Below are 23,109 nucleotides of genomic sequence, written 5' to 3'. Positions count from 1 at the left end.
TGGACCACATCAGGACTCCTCTACCCTGATATCTACTCATGGGTTCAATATGACTCATGCATCACCTGGACCACATCAGGACTCCACCCCTTGCTCCAACACACTAACTCACCTTCTCCAAACCAGCTGCTAAGAATGAAGGAACCAGAACTCATATTCAGTCCTCTTCTTGTGTTTGGTTTGGTCATATTTATCATCCCCAAAATGGGAAGCTTTAGCCTTGATAGTTTCTCTTGTAAACTGCAGAGTATGTATTATTTATTAAAAAAAAAATGAATAAAAGTAGATTATGTCCTACCTATTAAACAACCTACAGAATATGAACAAAGGAGAACCCTGAGCCTGCAGAAAGTACTATTTACTGATATCATTCATACAGATGGAAGAGATATAGAAAAAATAATTTTAAAAGTCAAGAAATGTAAGGTGAAATTCTGAAACATCTTATCTACAATCTAGAATATGAATATAAACCCAGACTGAGACAGAAATAGCAGCTCTGATTTAACAGGATACAGTAACAAACTAACCAGACACAAAATGTATAAATCAGAAAAGGAGACCAACCCACCTAAAAGCACACTAGAAAATATTCCACCCCAGATGACTTCACTTATTTATTAATGAAAATTGTAAAGGAATACGTCAGAGCAAGGTTTTGACCTGTTTTGAAAAATGGCCTTGGTATTGTTTCTCCATTTAATGAGCATGCTATTTTTAAAACCCCTTTTTTGAGGCAACAATGAGTTTAGATTTGCCAAGATTGCTGGAAGGCAGAACCCTGTCTTCTCTCAGGAGGTCACCCATTTGTCATGAGGACAATGTGAACCGAAGGGCAGGTCAGGATGCTGCCCACGGGCTGGGGTGAGGGCCAGCCTTGCTTTCTGGTCCTGCTGCCAAGGCCTCCATGACTCAGGCCATGACCTCACCTCCCAGACCAGAGGAGGGGCCTCTGAAGGCATCTTCCCCACTCCCGGGGCCTGCTCCTGGAGGTTTAGACTCTGACCATCCTGAAAAGGTCCACAACCAAAGCATTAAAAAGACATCATCAGGTCTAGTTCAGAATCCTGAAATAATCTTGAGAGTACTTGGGTGGAGAAGGCAGACACCCAGAGCTCTCTTGGTTTCAAGTCTGGGATCAGGGCTGTCACCATGGCTCAGACAGCCCAGCCCCAGGGCAGGGTGAGTCACCCTACAAGTCTGCAACCACAGGAGGAAAGGAGGGCCCCAGGGTGAACAGAGGCATCGCCCTCTGATCTCCTAGGACTCTCACCACGAGGAAGTAAACAGGATGAAGACCAAAGGCAGGGAAAACAAGGGTAGCTCCCAGGACCCTGCCTAGCAACCCCCAACTCAGGCTCTGTGGACACACAGCTGCAGCCCTCACCCTCCACCAGGGAGCCGCAACCCTCCACTGTGTGCAGACAGTCTCTGCTTCCCCATGCAAAACCCCAAGTCTGTTTCCCTACTCAAAACTCCCTTTTCATTTAGGATTCTCCCCTGAGCTGGCAAGTCTCAGAGCTCAGTGCGTTTGGAGGCGCTCCAGCCTGGGTAGACAAAATTTTCCATCTGCCTTCTGGAACCATAAGAATCCAACATCAGAATGAAGGCAAGACCATAAAGTATGGAAAAGTGAGTGTCAAGAAACCGGTCACTTGGTAGTTTCCTTGTTATTTTGGGTTTTTGTTGCTTTGGGTTCTGTTACCAACGTCATTGCTCATGTGACAGATGAACTGCTGAGCCGGGATCTCCCAAAATAAGCACCTTAGTCAAGGTGCAATTTCACCCACAGGCACTGAAAAACCAAGTCATCACTATGAGTCTGTTTTTTCTCATTCCCTTAGCTCAACCTTCAGTGTTGTAAATACAAACTGTAGCATTTCTTCCAAAATAATATTCCTTGGAGCAGAGATTTCATTGTGCTTTAGACCTGGAGTTGGAAATAATTTTTAGCATGGAATTTCTAACAAAGTAATCACAGAATGAGTATCCTATGTTATCACTTATATTTGGCATCTGCTGCTACTGCTAAGTTGCTTCAGTCATGTCTGACTCTTTGCGACCCCATAGACGGCAGCCCACCAGGCTCCCCCGTCCCTGGGATTCTCCAGGCAAGAACACTGGAGTGGGTTGACATTTCCTTCTCCAATGCATGAAAGGGAAAAGTGAAAGTGAAGTCACTCAGTTGTGGCTGACTCTTCATGACCCCATGGACTGCAGCCCACCAGGCTCCTCCTCCCTCCACGGGATTTTCCAGGCAAGAGTACTGGAGTGGGTCACCATTGTGGTATCTAAAATATGACACAAACGAACTTCTCTATGAAATAGAAACAGATTTACAGACACAGAAGACAGACTTGTGCTTGCTGGTGGGTGGAGGAAGGGCGTGGATTAGGAGTTTGGGATTAGCAGGTACAATCTATTACATGTAGCATGGATAAACAAGGTCCTCCTAGTATAGCACAGGGAACTATTCAACACCCTGTGATAAAACATAATGGAAAAGATATGAAAAAGAATATGTGTGCATGCTAAGTCACTTCAGTCATGTCCGACTCTTTGTGACCCTACGGACTGTAGCACGCCACGCTCCTTTGTCCATGGGCTTCTCCAGGCAAGAATACTGGAATGGGTTGCCATGCCTTTCTCCAGGGATCAAACCCACTACCACTAGTGCCACCTGGGAAGTCCTTGAGAAAGAATACATATATGTAAGTGAATCACTTTGCTGGACAGTAGAAATTAACAAGACATTGTAAGTCAACTATACTACAACAAAATATTCTTTTTCTCTAAATGGAAAAAAAGGAAACTGAAGTGTGAGAATGTGTGGCCTTGGGGAAGGGCAGTCCTGGTGAAGCTGCCTGACTCCAGCAGCACTCAGTCCAGGATCTGGTCCACCTGAAGGACCTGCTGTACTCATAAGACTGGTAGTGGTGATTTAGTCACTAGGGCATGTCCTACTCTTGGGACCCCAAGGGCTTTAGCCTACCAGGCTCCTCTGTCCATGGAATTGTCCATGGCAATAATACTAGAGTGGGCTGCCATTTCCTTCTCCAAGGGATCTTCCTGACCCAGGAATCAAACCCAGGTCTCCTGCACTGCCGGCAGATTCTTTACCGATTGAGCCACCAGGGAAGCTCATGTTGAAGGGCGAGTCCCATGTGTTTCTCTATCTACTAGCTTGGGTGAATAGGACAACCAGAATCTGTGGTCCATGAAGACCTGGGAATCTCACATACCATGAAATGCAGCTGAAGGAGGGCAGCTCTTCTTTTTTCACAGTGGTTTATATCACACACTTGTCTGTAAACAAAGCTCACGTGTGCAACCTAGCGCCACTTTCCAGGTGCCTCCAAGTGTGCAAAATCCCTCACTAAAATGTCTTGATCTTTAAAGGTCAAGCAGGTTACACAGACTACACACTAAGCTCGAGAGAGAAAAAAAAAGGAGAAATCCCCAAATGAAGCCAAATGCTGGCAGCTCTCTTCTCTCTTCCCAGACAAAACTCTTAGGTCTTGTGAAAACAACATTTCTTGTCAAGTGCCAAAAACAACACAGATCATTGTGGTGATGGCGCGCCCTTGCCGAGGGCTGTGGCCACGTCCAGCCTACGGGATAAATCTAAGTGCCAATTTCAGTTCTTAACCCTGAAAGACCACCTTTAGAGATGTCATCTCCTCCTAGCTTCTAAAACAAGGCTTGCATTTTAGATGCTTTCCTTGGCACTAAGAGAAAGTGCCATTGTTTGAATTTGCCTCCATGAATTTGTTTGAAAATTAGGTTTTCAAAATTAATACAGCTTGGTTTCTACTGTAATTGTAATATAAGTGTACTATAGGAAATTTTCAAAACTTTAAGTGTATTGTAGGAAGGAAAATATCACTGCTTTGCTGGAGTCCTTGCAGATAAAATACTGAGAACATGTGAGTATGTTCCACTCTTCTACATCTGTGGAAAAATGTACGTGGGCATATGTAAAATTTTTAGAATCTGACTTTCACCCTGCCTTTTCTGTTAACATGGTTGTGTGAGCATTTTCCCAGGAGTGATGGCATTTTGATCACACCCCGTTTCCTCTGAGTAGTGACAATTCTAGATAATTCAGAGCTCTTCTTCTGAGAGGCTTTCTGCTCTGCTGGCTACCCTGCACCAGGGTTAAGTTCACCAATGGTGTGTGCAGCTGAAACAGGAGAAAGGTGAGAGGGGATACAGAGTGCAGGATGGAAGCCCAGATGCCCACCTCTGAACACACCCAGCTCCTGGGAGATCTCGTCAAGAAGCTAGAAAGATGCCATAAATCAGACAGATACCCAACAGGACCTGCTGTATGTACAACACAGGAGCTCTACTCAATATTCTGTGATAACATATATAAGAAACGAATCTGAAAGAAAATGGATATATGTGTATGTATAACAGAATCACTTTGCTGTACACTTGAAACTAACACTGTAAATTAACTATACTCCAATAAAATTTAACAAAATAAGTAAATAAAAACCTTTCCAACACTCTCTTCCCAAAAAAAGAAACTAAAAATAACTTTTTGTTAAGAACCAAAAGTTCTCTGGTTTCCTAATATTATGAAGCCTTTGAAAAATTCACAATTATTCCTTTAAATACTCCAGACATTGGGATGTGTGTGCAATATTAAAATGAGGCATTTAATTTGAATGGTGGAGAGAAGTTGAAAAGCACTCATTACCTTCTGCTTAAGGCTATGATCTCCTTAATTAACATGTAAACTAAAAGGATATGTTTCTAAATCTCACTCATTTTTTCCTGCTGAATGTTAATACCATTCGAGTTGGTGTTTAAGGAGTCATCACACACACACTCACACAGACACTCATACACTCATGCTTACACAAATACACATGCTTACACACATACAAGTACACACTCACACTTACACACACAAATACACACACAGAGAGACACACACACACACATTATCTGCACTGCAATGTTTCTTTATAACAAACCAGCCTCAGGAAATTATTAATGAGGGGTTAGGAGGTTACACAGCAGCTAAGCCCAGAAGAATGTCTGAGCAAAGAGAAAACTACCTACTTAGAAGAGAACAGGTCATGCTCCGGCGGATGGCCAGTTGGAAAGGAATTCCTTCCCAGTCAGAAAGTTTCTACACTGCGCAAAGCCAACACGCAATGAGTCAGAACGCTTGACATTTCCTTGCTGCATGTTACTAGAATGACCTCTGATTTTCTGCGGAAATCAAAGCTAGCACGGATGAGGCTGTAGCATCTCTTCTCCTTCATTCAGCCTCCTGTCTCCCTGTCCGAGGAAATATTTGAGATTGTGTGGATCCAGTCCTGGCAGAACTAGATGCTATATCATTTGTAACTTTCAGCTTTTACAAGAAAAAAAAGTGTACCAGAAAAGAACGGTAGCTTCACACAGAGGTACCCAGGCACCAGCATCACTAGCTGTCAGCAGCCCCACTTATGACCCATTTTCGAGGCTACATATTAGCAAAAGTCAAATGGTGTAGCCAATGGTTAGGAATCCAGAATATGGAGGCCCCAAATACACCACTTTGACACAAGGACTATTACTATTTTGAGCAGAAGGCAATTAAGAATCAACAGATACAGGGAAAATTCTCTGCTCTTCCCTCATCTGTCAATGCCACTTCCCCCTTGGGAAGGTGGCATAAATTTTGCCTCCTCAATCCTAATATACAGACAAGAAAAACTACTCTTATTCCTGGAGACACAGGGCTGCACAGAGATGAGTATGCATAAACAGACCTCACTAAAGTGAAAATAATCCTCATCTTCCATTAATCTCCCCAATATATTTCCTAGTCACTTTCTCACAATTTGTGAAAGTGAAGTCGCTCTGTCGTGTCCGACTCTTTGCGAGCCCATGGACTGTAGCCCACCAGGCTCCTCCATCCATGGGATTCTCCAGGCAAGAACACTGGAGTGAGTTGCCATTTCCTTCTCCAGGGGATCTTCCCGACCCAGGTCTCCCGCGTTGTAGGCAGACGCTTTACCGGCTGAGCCACCAGGGAAGTCACTTTCTCACAATTTATAGTCCTTTGTTAAAATGGTATATAAGCCCCTGAATCTAACTGCTTCTTTGTTTTGTTTTTTTTTTTTTTTTCTGTAAAGATACTATGAAATTAAATTTAAAATATTAACTAAATTTGTATGCTTTTATCTTCTTCATGTGTCTTCTGTCAGTTAAATTTACATACAGCAAGAACAAAACCTAAAAGTGTAGAGAAAAAAATCCCCCAACTTCTACAGTATTGAGTTAGAAAAATTTACTAACACTCACAAATGCACAGATCTCCAAAATGTTTATCATTGTTGAGGTGCTAAATGAGCATAAACTTGTGAAATGCAAAAATTCATAAACTGGTAAAAAAAAATCATCCCAACATCAAAATTGCCAATTAATATATCTTTGTAACAAAAACAACAGTTCACATTTTTGTAGTTTTTAAAATTCACTTTTTTGTTCTCTCAGTTCCTAAGCACCCACCACAATCAATGTAGGCAACCATTTCAAAGAGAATGCACAATACACATATTTCTGTTTTTCTATATGTTTGCTTGAAAATATGCCAACATCATACTACTTTTAAAATTCTGAAACCATCATTAACTGTGCAAGCTTTGCTTAGTGGGCTGTGATTAGATTCTCAACGTTTTGGTTTCTTGCTGAATGATGTGTTGAAAGGGCAGAAGTTAACCTTGACTCCTGAGTGTTTTCAAGTTCAAGGTCATTACATTAATCTATCAAATACAATTCAAATGGCAAATGACAATGAAAAGAAGACAACTGCTACCTCAGTTTCAGAGTCAGCCTTAGCTTTGAGATATTCATCTAGCCAGAGAAAGGTCTTAGCCAAAATCTGAGCCTGGAGATCCACACTCCACCTGGCTGGAAAGACAAAAAGTCCTTGTTTTCTACCACAGACTCATTGCACAAAGGGCTGATGTTAGTCATTCCTAAACCCACAGTGTATTCAGGCCCCCAAAATGTTCCACATTTAAAACTTCTGGGCCATTTCAAGAATAAATGTTAGTGGCAAAGAAACTGACAGTGAAATATCTAAATTGGTAGAAAAGAAACCAAATCCTTCCTCTAGGAATATTCTTCTGCTTCAGACTTCCTTCCCTCCAAATACTAAAAATGGCAACTGTTGGTCACATTATCTTATTTGCGGCATAACCTCTTTCATATGTACCATAAACTGAAACATGTCCTGTTTATAACCTAAGCAATATATTTAGGCAAAAGGATGACTCTGTAGGACTTTTAAATATTGGATGTTTCCAGTAAGTACAACTTTCTTCTAGAGCTTTTACTAAATATCTTATTTTACCAACATCCTTTTTCCACTTAAATAAATAAAGCATTTTCTACAAAATTTAAAAGAAGCCATGAAATAGTCACAAGCAAAGAATTTTAAGTCATAAAATAATGATGCTGTTAGTCTAAATTATAGGTTAGTTACTACACAGAGACATACGATGATATAGCCAAGGTTTTTAGGAAATGCAGTATTTATTTATAGTCAGTTATAATACTTATTATCATGTAGAAAATTAAAAAGAAATCTTCAATTCTTTAATTTTTCAAATTTCTAAATCTCCATTTTAAATACACACACACAAAAATGTCCTTTTATTAGCCACTAAAATCACAGATAGCACTGGAACTTAATCCATTAACGTTTTAAGATATGAACCATTCTTTAACCTGGTATCTCTTCTAGTACAAAGACCTAACTTGCATACAAAATGGGAAATCAATGTTGGCAGCTAGACAAGAATGTAAATAGCACAGGCCAAGCCTCCCCAAAGCCCAGGACACTGCCTGATAAATGAGACACCTAACATAAAACATTCAATAAATTGATCCGCTGAAGGACTGCAAAAGCCAGTGATCTTCCCCACCCTTCCAAGACACAATCAAGGGCATTTCCTTGGTATTTTCTATTAATCTGCACAAGATTTAAACACCCAGAATAATCTGTGTAGGTTTACTTCAGTACTAAAATAACATTTTAAAAGATCAGTGAAAAATCTGTGGTCATATTTAAATTCTTGGGCATAAAAACCAATAATTCACCTAAAAAATGGTAGAGGAAAGTTTATTTTCTGTTTGGTCTATTTTTAAGACAATTATTCACAATGAAAACACATGAATTTTCTCTTTTTAAGGAAACATCAAGGAAATCTTAAAGATCAATGTTTGGACTGCAAAAAAAAAAAAAAAAGAACATAAGCACAATGTTTAAATTACTGAACTCAAAAAAACAAAATAACTTCCAAAATATCTTGGATTCTATTCCATTGCAAAAGAAGGATTTACATAGTCAAGCTTCATTTGTTCAGAGGGGAGTTACTCTGCAAAAGCTTCTTTTATCCTACAAATGAGAAAGCCTCCCCGTTGCAGAAAAGATGGCCACTGTAGTCACCATCTGTTGTGAAAACCTTCTCTTGACACTGACTCATAGGACCCCAAGAGTCAGAGAGCCAACCTATAAAGACCTCTCATAATCTGGTTCCTGTCCATATTTCTTTTCCAGTATCAGCTAACCCTAGCATCAGGAGAAATCTGGGAGGAACCTAGGACTTTCAAAAGGATCATTAAGGATGCATTCACACTCACATGTCATATCCACTGGGCAAGGTGATATTCTGTTTTCTACAAAACCTCTTTCCACTGCAGTTTTGTACTATCTCTTTCACTTGCAAAGCTGTACAAGTGCCTAACAGTGGGATTATAACTTGAATTCCTAGATATCTTGGTTTTGTAAAAGTATAAAGGTAAGATGGACTCCCAACAACTTCCTGACATTTTACTTTTCTTAAAAATGTATCCTTACAAAGGGTAATACTTTCAAACTTGCCATAAAAAGACAAAAAATATGTCTTCTTACCAAAAATATGCTTAAAAGTTGTTTTTTTCCCTCCAAACCGGTGTAATCCAGGTCCTCTCCTAGCAGAAATAAGACTCTAGATGGGAAAGATGGGTACTTACCCACCTAATTTAAAAAGCCATTCACAGGTACCAACAAGGTCTACTGTATAGCACAGGGAACTCTGCTCAATATTCTGTAATAAACTAAACAGAAAATGAGGCTTCCCTGGTGGCTCAGTGGTAAAGAATCTCTGCAATGCAGGAGACACATGAGATGCGAGTCCAAATCCCTGGGTCAGGAAGATCCTCTGGAGGAGGGCATGACAACCCACTCCAGTATTCTTGCCTTGAAAATCCCATGGACAGAGGAGCCTGGTGGGCTACGGTCCATGGGGTCACAGAGTCCGACATGACTGAAGCGAATGAACACACACAAATAGGAAAAGAATCTGAAAAAGAATAGAAGCTTGTATATGTTTAACTCAATCACTTTGCAGCACACCTGAAACTCATCCAACATTGTTAACCTCCTATGTTTTGTTCAGACACTCAGCTGTGTAGGACTCTTCGCGACCACATGGACTACAGCCCACCAGGCTCTTCTGTCCATGTCCCCATTTCCAGGCAAGAATCTTGGAGTGGGTTGCCATTTTCTTCTCCAGGGGATCTTTCCAACCCAGGGATCAAACCCACATCTCCTGCACTGCAGGCGAATTCTTTACTACTGGCCACTGGGTAAGCCCCCGTTATCGCCTATGCTGCTGCTGCTGCTAGGTCACTTCAGTTGTGTCCGACTATACTCCAACATAAAATAACAATTAGAAACAAAAGAAAAAAATTAAATTTGAAAAAAAGAAAAAAAAATATTCTATGCAACACCAGGGGATGTCTCTCTGCTTAGACAAGTTTTCTTTTATATCCGTCAAAACTTTAAAGATTTTTCTACATACCTCTTGTTAAGTTTATTTCTAATTGTTATATATCTCTATTGCAATTATAAATGAGATCTTCATTCTATTTTATCTTTTTCCTCACTATAGAGATAGCTTTACAAACATCATATAAAATCACATGCCCATTTCAGAAAAAAAAAATTAACAATAAAGTAAAAATCACTTGAATTCTTTTTAAAAAATGAAAAGCTATCTATGTTCATGATGAGTAAGCAATACACCTGGCTGCCCCCAGCCTGGGAGTGAGAAGACCAAGTTGTAACTGCTGCTGCTGCTGCTGCTGCTGCTAAGTCGCTTCAGTCGTGTCCGACTCTGTGCAACCCCAGAGACAAGAGCCCACCAGGCTCCCCCGTCCCTGGGATTCTCCAGGCAAGAACACTGGAGTGGGTTGCCATTTCCTTCTCTAATGCATGAAAGTGAAAAGTGAAAGTGAAGTCGCCCAGTCGTGTCCGACTCTTCGCAACCCCATGGACTGCAGCCTACCAGGCTCCTCTGTCCATGGGATTTTCCAGGCAAGAGTACTGGAGTGGGGTGCCATTGCCTTCTCCGAAGGCATAACTATTAATACCTTAATACATCATGAGTGAGACACAAAGCCAGTTTTCACCTCTGCTCAATTCAAGCCCTTCAGAAGCAACAGAAGTGAAGATAGTTCACTCTCCCTCACAGAGCAAAACCAAATGGATATAAAGAGAAAGAGTTTGATCCTTAAGAGTCCTGAGAGTCTGCACTGCCTTAGACTTATGCAGAAAGCTGGGCACAAACTTGTCCAGTCTGGGGGCTGCCATTCTGTACACAGCAGAGGGTATGGTTTTAATTTGGCTGTGACACCATAAACGCTGGCACACTGACATGTGCTCCCTGCCATGAATTCTGAACTCTCCCCTCCAGGGCTTGCTTCTGTTCTGTCCACACGCCAGAATGAAAGACGACTTGCCCATAGTCTCATATGATCAAGGCTGAGAAATTCCACTGTATTTCCAAAAAAAAAAAAAAAAAAAATACATTCTTTGAATGACTTTCTAAAATAAAGACTTTTTCAAGAGTTTTGCCTTCGAGGGGATCAATCACACTTGTCAATCTCAAAGGTTAAAAAAAAAAAAGAAAAACCGACTAAAAATAAGAAAGTACGCATTTAATGTTAACTAGAAAAAAAAATAAACAGATGGGTGGAAATAATTGAAAATGAAAATAAGTGAAACTCTTGAAAATGGATTTTTGAGAGTCATGCTCTTAGAATAAACCACTGCAAGAAACATTATCACAAAGTTCTCTGTCTAAAAATAAGTTTCCTGGAAATGATACATTTCTTTTTTCTTGTGGAGGAAATCACATTCTAAGCAGTCATCATTATAATTTTGCCAATGAGGTTCTTTGCACATTCGTTTTGCTCAGTCTAAGCAGAAAGACTAAGAGGCCCTACAATGCACCCCCTCTTAGTTCCTCAAAATGAAGCCGGACGTTCGCTGCCTCCTTGGTTGTGAAATAAGGCAGCTGACTTCTTAGAGCTCTTCAGCCATGAGCCAAGAGGCCAGAGGTCTACACGGACAGAACAAGCTGCCTTGGGTCAAGGGGGCTGTTTGCCCTTCATTTCAAAGATCTGCCATCCAATGGGGCTCTAAATTCAAGACTTCTTCATCTTAACTCTCTGACAATTGACAATCATGGGAGATGAGGCATATGTACAGTCCAAATCTGAAGTAGAAAAAAGTGGACTCTGCAATATTCTGGGAGTTTGAAGAAGGTGGACGTGCCAGCCTTGACTATCTGGTGGCTCAGACAGTAAAGAATCCGCCTGCAATGCGGGAGACCTGGGTTCAGTCCCTGGGTTGGGAAGATTCCCTGGACAAGGAAATAGCCACCCACTCTAGTATTCTTGCCTGAAGAATTCCATAGACTGAGGAGCCTAGTGGGCTACAGTTCATGGGGTGGCAGAGTTGGACGCAACTGAACAAATAACACACACACACACATACACACACACACGCACAGACCTGCCAACCTTGAATCCGTGTGAGCTGTGAGCAGACAGAGTAACAGAGAGGTGGTGTGTACCTGCCTCTTTCCCGGGGACACTAACTGGCCAATTTACTCCTCATCTGGCACCCAAACTGTCACCAATGCCTTCAAATTGGTGTCTGCCTTCTGCCTCCAGCTTCTCTTTATGATCATCCTGACATATATTTTTTGAAAGCAAAAAACAAAACAAACAAACAACAAATCTGACCATCCGACAGATAGTGACTGATCTGTTATAGGTGTAAAATATATGAAAATGGAAGGACTTTTCTGGCAGTCCAGTGGTTAGACTCTGAGCTTCCCATGTAGGGGGCAGGGGTTCAATCTCTAGTTCAGGAACTAAGATCCCCCATGGCATGGCCAAAACAAAAAGAATATGAAAAATGGAGGGGAAGACAGGCCTTTACAATTAGGGACTACTGCAGAAGGCCTACGGGCTTCCCCCACACCATCCCATAGACCCAAACATATTCCTTATGTCAAACAGAGCTTTTCATATTCAATGAATAACTTTGTCAATCTTTTATTTCCCATCAAACAAAGCTGACTTTTTAAGAGACTGTGGTCTCTCCGAAGTCTATGCCTTCTGCTTAGAACCCTCCTCCTTTTCTAGTGAATTCTCTTCATCCTTCAAGACCCAACTGGGAAGCCTCAGGAGAAGCCTTTCATGACTGGGAAATGGAATAGCTCTTCTTTCTCAGGTTTCTGCATACCCCTCTGGTATGCATTTACTCCTGGGGTGTCACAAGTCACGTGACTGTCAACACCTCAGACCTCAAGCACCTCTATGGGTTTATCCTCTTCAGGATGGGCCATGTTACCCAGAACCAAAGCACTCCATGTTCATCAGATGGACCTGACTGCTTGGTTAACAGAGTTGCAAGAACAGAGGCATGGAGTCACCTCAGTGGGGAGCAGAGATAGGCTTGGTGGAACCTTTTTATTAGAAAGATATTAAAGTTGGTGAGGTCACAGCAGACCTTGGGACAAGGGGAGACCCTTGTGACTCAAAGTCTGGTCCTCAGCCCAACAGCACCAGCATCACGCAGTTCAGTTCAGTGGCTCAGTCGTGTCCAACTCTTTGCAACCCCATGGACTGCAGCATGCCAGGCTTCCCTGTCCATCACCAACATCACCAACAACACCCAGGAGCTGCTAAAATGCCCTCTCTGACCCCCACAACTCACAAAATCAGAACACATTTTACTGAGATCCCCAAGTGATTTATAAGAACATCAAAGTGAGAGAAGCAGGGATCCAAGCCAGAGAGGAGTAACAATCAGAACTCCACTGCAGGAAGACTGTCTGATATCTACCTCTTAGGTGTGACAGGTTGGGAGTGGGAGTGTGGGAAAAGCCTGGATGCAGAAGGAAGAGAAAGGATGTTTTTGTCCCTGATTAGGTAGCCAGCACCTGACCTAGGGTGACTACAGTGAGAATGCAGAAATGAGAGATATAATTACTTTATCTAAAAATAGAAATGTTAATATTCATGCATTAGCTGAACAATAATTCTGAGCTTGTTTAATCTACTGCATTGTAAACAATAATTCTGTGCTTGATTAATCGACCATATTACACACTTTGCATGTTTGTAAAGGAATGATATTAAACAGACAAATGCTATTAGTGTTAGACTGCATTCTCAGACTTGGAGTTCTAAGAGCAAGTGCAACCAGGAGGAATCAGTTACACTTGAAACCACAAGTGTAACTGGGTGTGCTAAGGGGACTCTGGCACCAGTGGGCCAGGATACCAAGCGACAGTAAGAGACTTGCCACCACCTGCAGAGTTTCAAGGGGATGGGCCAGAAGCCTTCCCTGAATGTGGACTCCCTCGGCACCCCCACCCTCTTCCTTCTCCACACAGGAAGCAGGCCTGGGTAGAGGGCCAAGAGATCCAAATCTGTCCCACTTAGAGTTTTCATTATTCCAAAGGACTGGGACTCTCATTGGTAAATTGTATGGGTGTTGACATTTGAAGTTACTCTAGAATGGTATACTTCTTAGGACTGAGCTGAAAAACACACAACCTTACAGAAATATCCATCCTGGGACAGAAGGAGAATTCCCCTGCTCAATAAAAGTCATAAGTAACAACAATAACATCATATTTCGATCAAGACCCAAGGGTCACGATCATTCAACAAACCCATTCCAAAAGCTTCTTTCCAATGATCATGGGGACATAAAGAAGGATGCCCCAGGATGGCAGCACAGACAATCCCTGCCCTGCAGATGTACAGAGAAAACAGCTCTCTCTGGAGGGCATGGGACTCACGAGGTATATTCTCTCAAGCAAAGAACTACCATAACTTGAGCCCACCCCCAACAAACTTTTATGTGGCTTCAATAGTTGTTAAAAAACAAAACAGAACAAAACTGTGTAGTGCTTACGACAGATGCTAAAGCTGCCACAGCAGAGATGCCCAGAAGGCTGGCCCTGGTGTTCCCCTACCTTTTATGACTTGATGGCACATTGTTAAGGGCATTAGCACCAGGAAAATCAAGTAAAGGTCATCAAAGAGGTCAATGACCTAGAGATCATCATACTAAATAACGTAAGTCAGACAGAGATGACAAATATCATAGGAAATGGCTTATATGTAGAATCTTTTAAAAGTGATACAATGAACTTATTTATAAAATAGAAACAGACTCACAGACTTACGAGAAGGAACGTATGGTTACCAACGGGTAAGCTGATCTGCCTCTTGAGAAATTTGTATGCAGGTCAGGAAGCAACAGTTAGAACTGGACATGGAACAACAGACTGCTTCCAAATAGCAAAAGGAGTTCGTCAAGGCTGTATATTGTCACCCTGTTTATTTAACTTCTATGCAGAGTACATCATGAGAAATGCTGGACTGGAAGAAACACAAGCTGGAATCAAGATTGCCGGGAGAAATATCAATAACCTCAGATATGCAGACGACACCACCCTTATGGCAGAAAGTGAAGAGGAACTAAAAAGCCACTTGATGAAAGTGAAAGAGGAGAGTGAAAAAGTTGGCTTAAAGCTCAACATTCAGAAAATGAAGATCATGGCATCTGGTCCTATCACTTCATGGGAAATAGATGGGGAAACAGTGCAAACAGTGTCAGACTTTATTTTTTTGGGCTCCAAAATCACTGCAGATGGGTGACTGCAGCCATGAAATTAAAAGACGCTTACTCCTTGGAAGGAAAGTTATGACCAAGCTAGATAGCATATTCAAAAGCAGAGACATTACTTTGCCAACAAAGGTTCGTCTAGTCAAGGCTATGGTTTTTCCTGTTGTCATGTATGGATGTCAGAGCTGGACTGTGAAGAAGGCTGAGCGCGGAAGAATTGATGCTTTTGAACTGTGGTGTTGGAGAAGACTCTTGAGAGTCCCTTGGACTGCAAGGAGATCCAACCAGTCCATTCTGAAGGAGATCAGCCCTGGGATTTCTTTGGAAGGAATGATGCTAAAGCTGAAACTCCAGTACTTCGGCCACCTCATGCGAAGAGTTGACTCATTGGAAAAGACTCTGATGCTGGGAGGGATTGGGAGCAGGAGGAGAAGGGGACGACAGAGGATGAGATGGCTGGATGGCATCACTGACTCGATGGACGTGAGTCTGGGTGAACTCCGGGAGTTGGTGATGGACAGGGAGGCCTGGTGTGCTGCGATTCATGGGGTTGCAAAGAGTCGGACACGACTGAGCCACTGAACTGAACTGAAAGGTAGTGGGGGATAAATTAGGAGACTGGGACTGACATATACACACTACTATAGGTAGCCAACTAGGAGCTTCTGCATAGCACAGGGAATTCCACTCAATATTATGTAATAAACTACAGGAGTAAAGAATCTGGGAAAGAATGGATACGTACATATGAATAACAGAACAGCTGTGCTGTACAGCTGGAACACAACAGTGCGCATCAACCACACTCCAGTATAAAAAAAAAATAAATTTAAAGGGTGCTCATTGAATTTGAATTTCCATGCTTATTTTCTTAAATCCCTGTAGCTTTGAATAAGTTAAAGTCCTTGCTAACACTGGTTTCCGTTGTGTCTTTTTCACATACATTTTCCATGTCACTCTCTTCCACGTAAGTATTTTCACTGATGCTGCCTTAGTCACTGCCTTCACGCATCTTTCCTCCAGCTCCGTCTTCAAGTCCTGTCATCTCCATATCCCTCTAGATAGACAGGCCAGGCAGAAACACCAACTTTCCTTATCTTTTCTCTCCTATTACCTAGGGCACATTTAGCTGGACCAAAACCCCACTGCAGGTCTCTCTCCAACCCATCAAACAAGCAACAAAATCTTTTTTTCCCTTTCCCCTCAGAAACCACTTCAGTATTGCTTTCCCTTGATCCCTAAAGCTCTCCCCAAACCCTCACAGACTATATCTGTCTCCACTGGACTCCATAAACATTCTGCCTTGTACTTCTGCCCTGCTCATCACATTGAAGGGTTTTTGCTTTTGTTTTGTCTTTGTTTTTCCGTCTACATTGAAACCTCATGTCTATTCATCAGTCGTCATTTTCTTGAAACTCTACTGTATGTTTTACCATTGGCCAAGCTCCTTGATTCTTCTCTCCCTCTCCAGGGCACCCACCTCTTCCTGCCTTAAAGTGCCTCCTTCCTGCCTCCCTCCCACTCTTCCTTCCTTCTTGCTCTCCTTCCCTTCCTACTCCCCCTTATGTTTCTCTATTTCTTTCCTCCCTCTCCTCTCCTTTTTGTTTTCTTCCCTCTCTCCCCGCATGACTCTTCCTGCTGGTTCCGGACCGCAAACATGGGGCTTCCCTGTCCTTCCACTTTACCCTTCCCTTCCTGCAGCCCGAATCCTGTCTCTTTATGGCACGTTCCACAAGGAACCAAAGGTAGGTCTTCGCCTGGCTTCCTGAGCAGCTCCGCTAGGGCTCATAGCAAGCTCACGATGGTGCTGCAGGCACCCTTTCCTCGCTGTGCCAGCCTTCTCTGGGCCTGCCTTCCCACCACCCGCCCCCGGGACTCACCCAGAGGTCTCCATCACAACACACTGCAATATAGACTGAGGTTCCTGGCTTCCCTGCTCTGCACATTTCCTCAGCAGCTCCCCCTCCCAACCTCCACTCCAGCAGCCCCGATTCTGCAGGAACACAGGTTACTACCTATCCAGGTGACTCTGCTCAGATGCACTTCTGCCCTAACAACCTCCCTAACCCTCTAAGGTCTTGGCTATAAATCCTCCTGCCTTTCCTTGCATTCCCACCACACACTTGGGTTACTCTGCATCACGGCCAGTACCTGCCTCGTCTCCCCTCTGCAAGATAAGTTGCTGAAGGGAGTGACCCCTCCTGGTTTCAGGCAGGTCCCAGGTCACTCTGTGCTGAGATCACATATGACCATCAGAACTCTGCGCTACATAAAAGACGTTAACAGGCTCTGAACTGCTGTCAAGATCACCAAGAATCTGATTTAAAGGCAGATCCTAGATCTTTCACAGACTTAAGGCCATGTAACCCATATTCATTAAAAAGAGGGGGAAAAAAGGAAACGGCAAGTCACACATTACACAGAAGCTATAATATCCACCATTGTCCCTTGTTTTTCAGGCCTGTGGAGCTGGAGCAGCTATTTCCGCTGCCAAACTTCCTGCAGGATCACTTGAAAGCTGCCAGTATGGTGCGATGCCACCAGTTTTCAGAACTTAGAAAGGCTCATTGATTTTTACCGAGGTTTCTTACACAATCCACTTCCTCTAAGGCTAGGCAAGCCAACCTTGATGGAGAGAAGTTACAGAATGAATAAATGTTATGGTATCAACATAGAAATTATTTAGTTTCCTTTCCTCACTTCAATTTCCAAATTTATTTCTGGCTTCCGCTGCAGCTAGTCACCACGACCGGTGTGCAGAACCACGTGTTCTGACTCTTACCCCACCCGCCTCCCCTTCACTGGAAGGCACAGCCCTCATACCAATCTTAGAGGAGGTCAATGAATATTCTAATGCAACAGCAACTCTCAAAAGCAAGACCACTCAGGAGAGGACTTTTACCTAGGCCTCAACTAAGAGGAATGAATGTGACTGTAGGTTGGTTATAAGAGAGGTTTTATTACAACATTGGCAGAGTTATCGTAACTGTAAATCATAACTGTTGTTGGATTTCTACTTTACATAGTTGTAGTTACGGGCCTGCTCTTGTTAGCCAGAACAATTATTTTACAATTAGTTCGGACATGCCTGAGCCCAGAAGGAAAACTTCAATTTCAATCATCCTATTTTTCTTGAATAGAACCCAGGGCTACCAAAAATCAGGTCAGTTCAACTTTTCACATGTGAGTTTCTCACCATTTTCCAAAGTTGAACCAGCATACAAGTTGATGTTCAAAACTGTATTTTTTCAAGCTGTCACATAAAACAGCAATAACAGATTTCCATGCACCAAAGAAAAGCAAACATATAAACAAACCAAAAAACATGCTTGTAACTTCATTTTTAAGGTAGACCATGGTCAGAGCCTGTAAACTATAATATACAACCCTGAATTTGGACTGCAAATCTATCACTGAAACATCTAGTAAATGACTCAATTTGTTTACACGGCTCTGTACCTTTTTACGGCCCTTCCATAAAGAAGTCATTACATCCACTCCCTTTATTTTGTTTAAGAGTGTTTGAATGAACCCCAGAACCACAAGCCAGTTAAACAAGCTCTCCTTAGCTGGACGTGGTCTCATATAATTCACCACTACCGGGGAAATTTTCAAAACAATGTTTGTACTTGGAAACACCACACGCTCCCACACTCCCAAACTATTTCCTGTGCTTTGTGCAGTCTTAAATGCCCAGCAGATATATTAAGAAGCCCTCCTTTCCCATTTTTCCAAGTAAAAGTATAGCATTTACACTTCTTCCAGAAGATTTGCACCGCTGAGTATTTTGCTACAGGAGGTTGGCCATTTGGAAGTGACCGCAAAGGAAGATTGCAAGGAAATTGGGATCCAGACACCATCATTGATTTCTGAGGATGTAAATGTTAATTCTCAAAGGGAATCTTTCTAGAGCACTTAGTTTAAGAGGTGTCCACCGGTCCCCATTAAAAGTGATCAGTATCCATGAAAGATGCATCTTCTACCATGATGAAAAAAGTGCTAAGAACAAAAATACAGATTATTTAATTCTTAATATTTCATTTTTAATCATGCCTGTAAACAGCAAGCCTATGCAAAGTCTCAACTATGAACCACTTTTTCAAGGGTTAACCTTTATCAATGAGGTATCTAGATTCTCTCAACATCTCTCAATATTTGGGCAGATTTTGACCAGGAAATGCCTGCTATTTTTGACCGTCGATTCTTCTACAAAAGGTTTTGTGACTAACACAAAATAAAGATACAGCTGAGGCCATCATATACATCTATACTATACAAGAAACTGCATCTGAAACTCTAGAAACAGTAGTCTGCTATGAGAGCTAGTCTCCTGTATCACAAAGGCAACTCATTTCCGTGGGGATCTCCAGATAGAGTGCACTTTAGTTTACAGATAAAAGTAAAACCAGTCACAAAACATACGCGTTCAAACACTGCTGCTTATTTAACAGGAAGCCGCCCCAATACCTTTTATGACCCACAACATAAATCTATTACCAGCAGGGGAGACCTGCCTCCAGGACACCCCATCTCTGGCCCTCCATGAGCACTAGCCAGCTTGGCTTCTTGTTTTTATGGAGCTCAATCTCCATCCTTTGAGAGGCTAATCAGATGGCAAGTCACACTCTAAGAAGTCTAATCTATCTCCAAGGAAAAATATGAAAGTGCTGGAAGTTACTGTGTTTTCCTGTGTTCTTAAACGACATGTACCCTCCCATCACCATGTCTCAAGTTTAAAGTAAGATACATCAAAAATGAACTCTGATGTTCCCCTTTTCTCCAAACCTAGTAAGAATTTTCCAGGAAAGAACTGGGTTTTTTTTGCTTCTCATCTGTTCCCATCTCTTAATCACATTCTAAGCAAATGATCCTTCTTCATACAGTGATTTTAAACATCGCCTGCTGCCACAGAAAAAGACATTATAACACTTTAATGACTTACAATTTGCATTTATAATCACCTCAGACCATGAATGTGTGTGGCAGTAAGGAAACAAGCTGTGATTTATTCCTCAGTGAAGAAAAAAAAAAAGATAACATGACTCTTTCAAAGACAGATGTCCTTATAAATACCCAGCAAAAATAACTGCCAGAAACAACACGAGATAAGCACCATGGAAGGCCAGCTTCTGTTGTTAATGGTTTCTGATCTGTGCACTGATTCCCAAGGCAGGTGCAAGGGCCAGCTGTGCATAATCAGAGCAAAGAAGCCCAAGACCATCTTGCAAAGGCTGAAAAGCTTAAAATAGTGTCCACTCAGGAACAAGGCTTTCCTGGAATGCAAACAGCCTGACTTCAAAAAAATGACATGAGATCCACACAGCCCATCCACCAAGCGAGTGCATTCATTTCAAATCCTTAAATACCTCAAAATATTTCTAGCGTTGTGTCCAAGGAACCAGGACCAACCTCCTGCATTTGCATTACCTCACAAGAATTACTTTTCCAGGAAACTCAAAATCTTTTCCCTTGAAAATGCAAAGGCTGTCTTCCTTGCTCCTGTCAGGGGAAGAGCTTCATCACACTAATTGCACGCACACTGCCCCCTACCCCATCCTGGTCCTGCACCCAGCCTCCTACTGCCTGCCACCCATTGTGTGAGTGGAGTGTGAAGTTAACTCTTTGTTTACTCATGTAAGTAGCAGGCAGCAGAGAGTAGTGTGGACACTGGCTTCCCTTATTTGAGTGTCCCTGAGGCTGTGCAGCCTGCCCCCAGACTGGCTCAGAACTTCCCAAGAAAACCCCAATAAGCCCTTCTCTGCTCACACCAGTGCAGAATTCTGCTGCCTGCCTGCCTATAAAGTAACTGGAAGCTTCTGACCAATCTTAAACATGAAGACAATCCTTTGTTTTTTTTATTGAAGTCCAGTTGATTTACCATGCTGTGTTAGTTTCAGGTGTACAACACAGTCATTCAGTATATGTATGTGTATATATATAAATACGGAATATATACATATGTATACTATATATATATATATATATATATATATATCTTCCCTGGTGGCTCAGAGGTTAAAGTGTCTGCCTCCAATGAGGGAGACCCAGGTTCGATCCCTGAGTCAGGAAGATCACCTGGAGAAGGAAATGGCAACCCACTCCAGTATTCTTGCCTGGAGAATCCCATGGACGGAGGACCCTGGTGGGCCACAGTCCACAGGGTCGCAAAGAGTCGGACACGACTGAGCGACTTCACTTCACTCACTCACTATATATATATATATATATATATATATATATGCTTGTGCCACGTGCTCAGTCGTGTCCAACTCTTTTATATATATATATATATATATATATATATATATATATATATATATATCCCCTGGAGGAGGGCATGGCAACCCATTCCAGTATTCTTGCCTGGAGAACCCCATGGACATAGCGTCGCAGAGAGTCAGCCACGACTGAAAAGACTGAGCACGTACACATGTGTGTATATATGCATATGTATATATGTATGTATTTGGTGTGTACATGTGTATATATACATATGTATATATGTATATATTTGGTATGGACATGTGTATATATACATATTCTTTTTCAGATTCTTTTCTTTTATAGGTTATTACAAAATATTGAGTATGGTTCCCTATGCCATACAGTTGGTCTTTGTTGCTTATTTATTTTATATATAAATATATATATTTATTTTATATTTTATATATAGTAGGGTGTATATCGGAGAAGGCAATGGCACCCCACTCCAGTACTCTTGCCTGGAAAATCCCATGGATGGAGGAGCCTGGTAGGCTGCAGTCCATGAGGTCGCTAAGAGTCGGACACGACTGATCGACTTCACTTTCACTTTTCACTTTCATGCATTGGAGAAGGAAATGGCAACCCACTCCAGTGTTCTTGCCTGGAGAATCCCAGGGATGGGAGAGCCTGGTGGGCTGCCATCTATGGGGTTACACAGACTCGGACACGACTGAAATGACTTAGCAGCAGCAGGGTGTATATGTCGGTCCCAAACTCCTACTTTATCTTTCTCTCACCTTTCCCCTTTGGTAACACTGAATTTGTTCTCTATGTCTATTTTGTAAATAAGTACATTTGTATCTTTTTTTCTTTAGATTCCACATATAAGTGATATATATTATATGACATTTGTCTCCCTCTTTCTGACTTAATCTGATAATCTCTAGGTTATCCATGTTTTTACAAATGACATTGTTTCATTCTTTCGTGTGGCTGAGCAGTATTCCACTATATATATGTACATACCACATCTTTAACTGTTCATCTATGAATGGACACTTAAGTTGCTTCCATGTCCTGGCTGTTGTAAACAGTACTTCTATGAACACTGCGGTGCATGAACCCTTCTGAATTGCTTTTCTCTGGATATATGCCCAGTAGTGGGATTACTGGATCATATGGCAGCTCTATATTTCTAGTTTTTTGAGGACCTGCCATACTGTTCTCCACAGTGACCATATCAATGTCCATTCCCATCAACAGTGTAGGAGGGTTCCCTTGTCTCTACATCCTCTCCAGTTTCTACTGTTTGCAGAGTGAAGACAAGCTTTTCTGAAATTCTGTTTGTGAGCTGCCAGCCCTGCAGGAGGCACTCCCTGCAAACAGCATCCGGCCCTTGAATCTCCCCCCACCTCTGCTTACCCTGGGCCCCAGACTTGTCTCTACTCTCTGATGCAGAGTGCCCTCAGGCTAGAACCCTTTCCTCTTTTTCCCTCTTCAAGCCTGTTTCAAAACATGTCAGCTCCCTTGTGGGGGCTTTTCTCCATGTGCTTCTTTCCCAGGTCGAATCCACCACCTGGTCAATCAGAAGAGTTTTTGAGAGTGCAAGAGTGCAGTAAAGCCCTCTGCACTCCCACAGCACCGGGAGCCCAGAACCAACAGACCAGGAGACGAACTCCGAGCCACAGTTCTCCCTGGGCAGAGGTTTGCAAGGACGAGAACCAAGTCTTCTTCTCTGTGTATCCAGCACCGAGGGCAGAGCTTAGCACAGAGTAGACGGTTATAAATATTTGCTGTTTAAAAACAATGTTCTAATAAAACACTAGACCATTAAGTCATGAAGGGGGAGGCACGTGGCTCTGAGTCCTGGCCTGGAGTCAGATCCAGGTCCAAACATTTACCAGCTGTGCGAC

At 42.3% G+C, this 23,109-nt stretch overlaps 1 protein-coding gene and 1 long non-coding RNA gene across 3 annotated transcripts in view; both read right to left on the bottom strand.

Annotated features, from left to right (window-relative positions):
• The window catches only part of LOC139176714 (uncharacterized), a 99,816-nt gene extending 78,590 nt beyond the window's left edge, over nucleotides 1-21,226 (bottom strand). Inside the window, exon 1 of the long non-coding RNA XR_011561127.1 lies at nucleotides 66-21,226. This is a non-coding gene — a long non-coding RNA (uncharacterized lncRNA). The remainder of the gene's footprint in view (nucleotides 1-65) is intronic.
• The window catches only part of PDGFC (platelet derived growth factor C), a 252,731-nt gene that overhangs the window by 220,906 nt on the left and 8,716 nt on the right, over nucleotides 1-23,109 (bottom strand). The gene's annotated exons all lie outside the window — the stretch shown is intronic.

This window comes from Bos indicus, chromosome 17 (genome assembly GCF_029378745.1).
Source record: "Bos indicus isolate NIAB-ARS_2022 breed Sahiwal x Tharparkar chromosome 17, NIAB-ARS_B.indTharparkar_mat_pri_1.0, whole genome shotgun sequence".
NCBI classification, from domain to species: Eukaryota; Metazoa; Chordata; class Mammalia; order Artiodactyla; family Bovidae; genus Bos; species Bos indicus.
The sequence above is the reverse complement of the archived record's forward strand: the minus strand, read 5'-3'. Positions and strand labels throughout refer to the sequence as shown.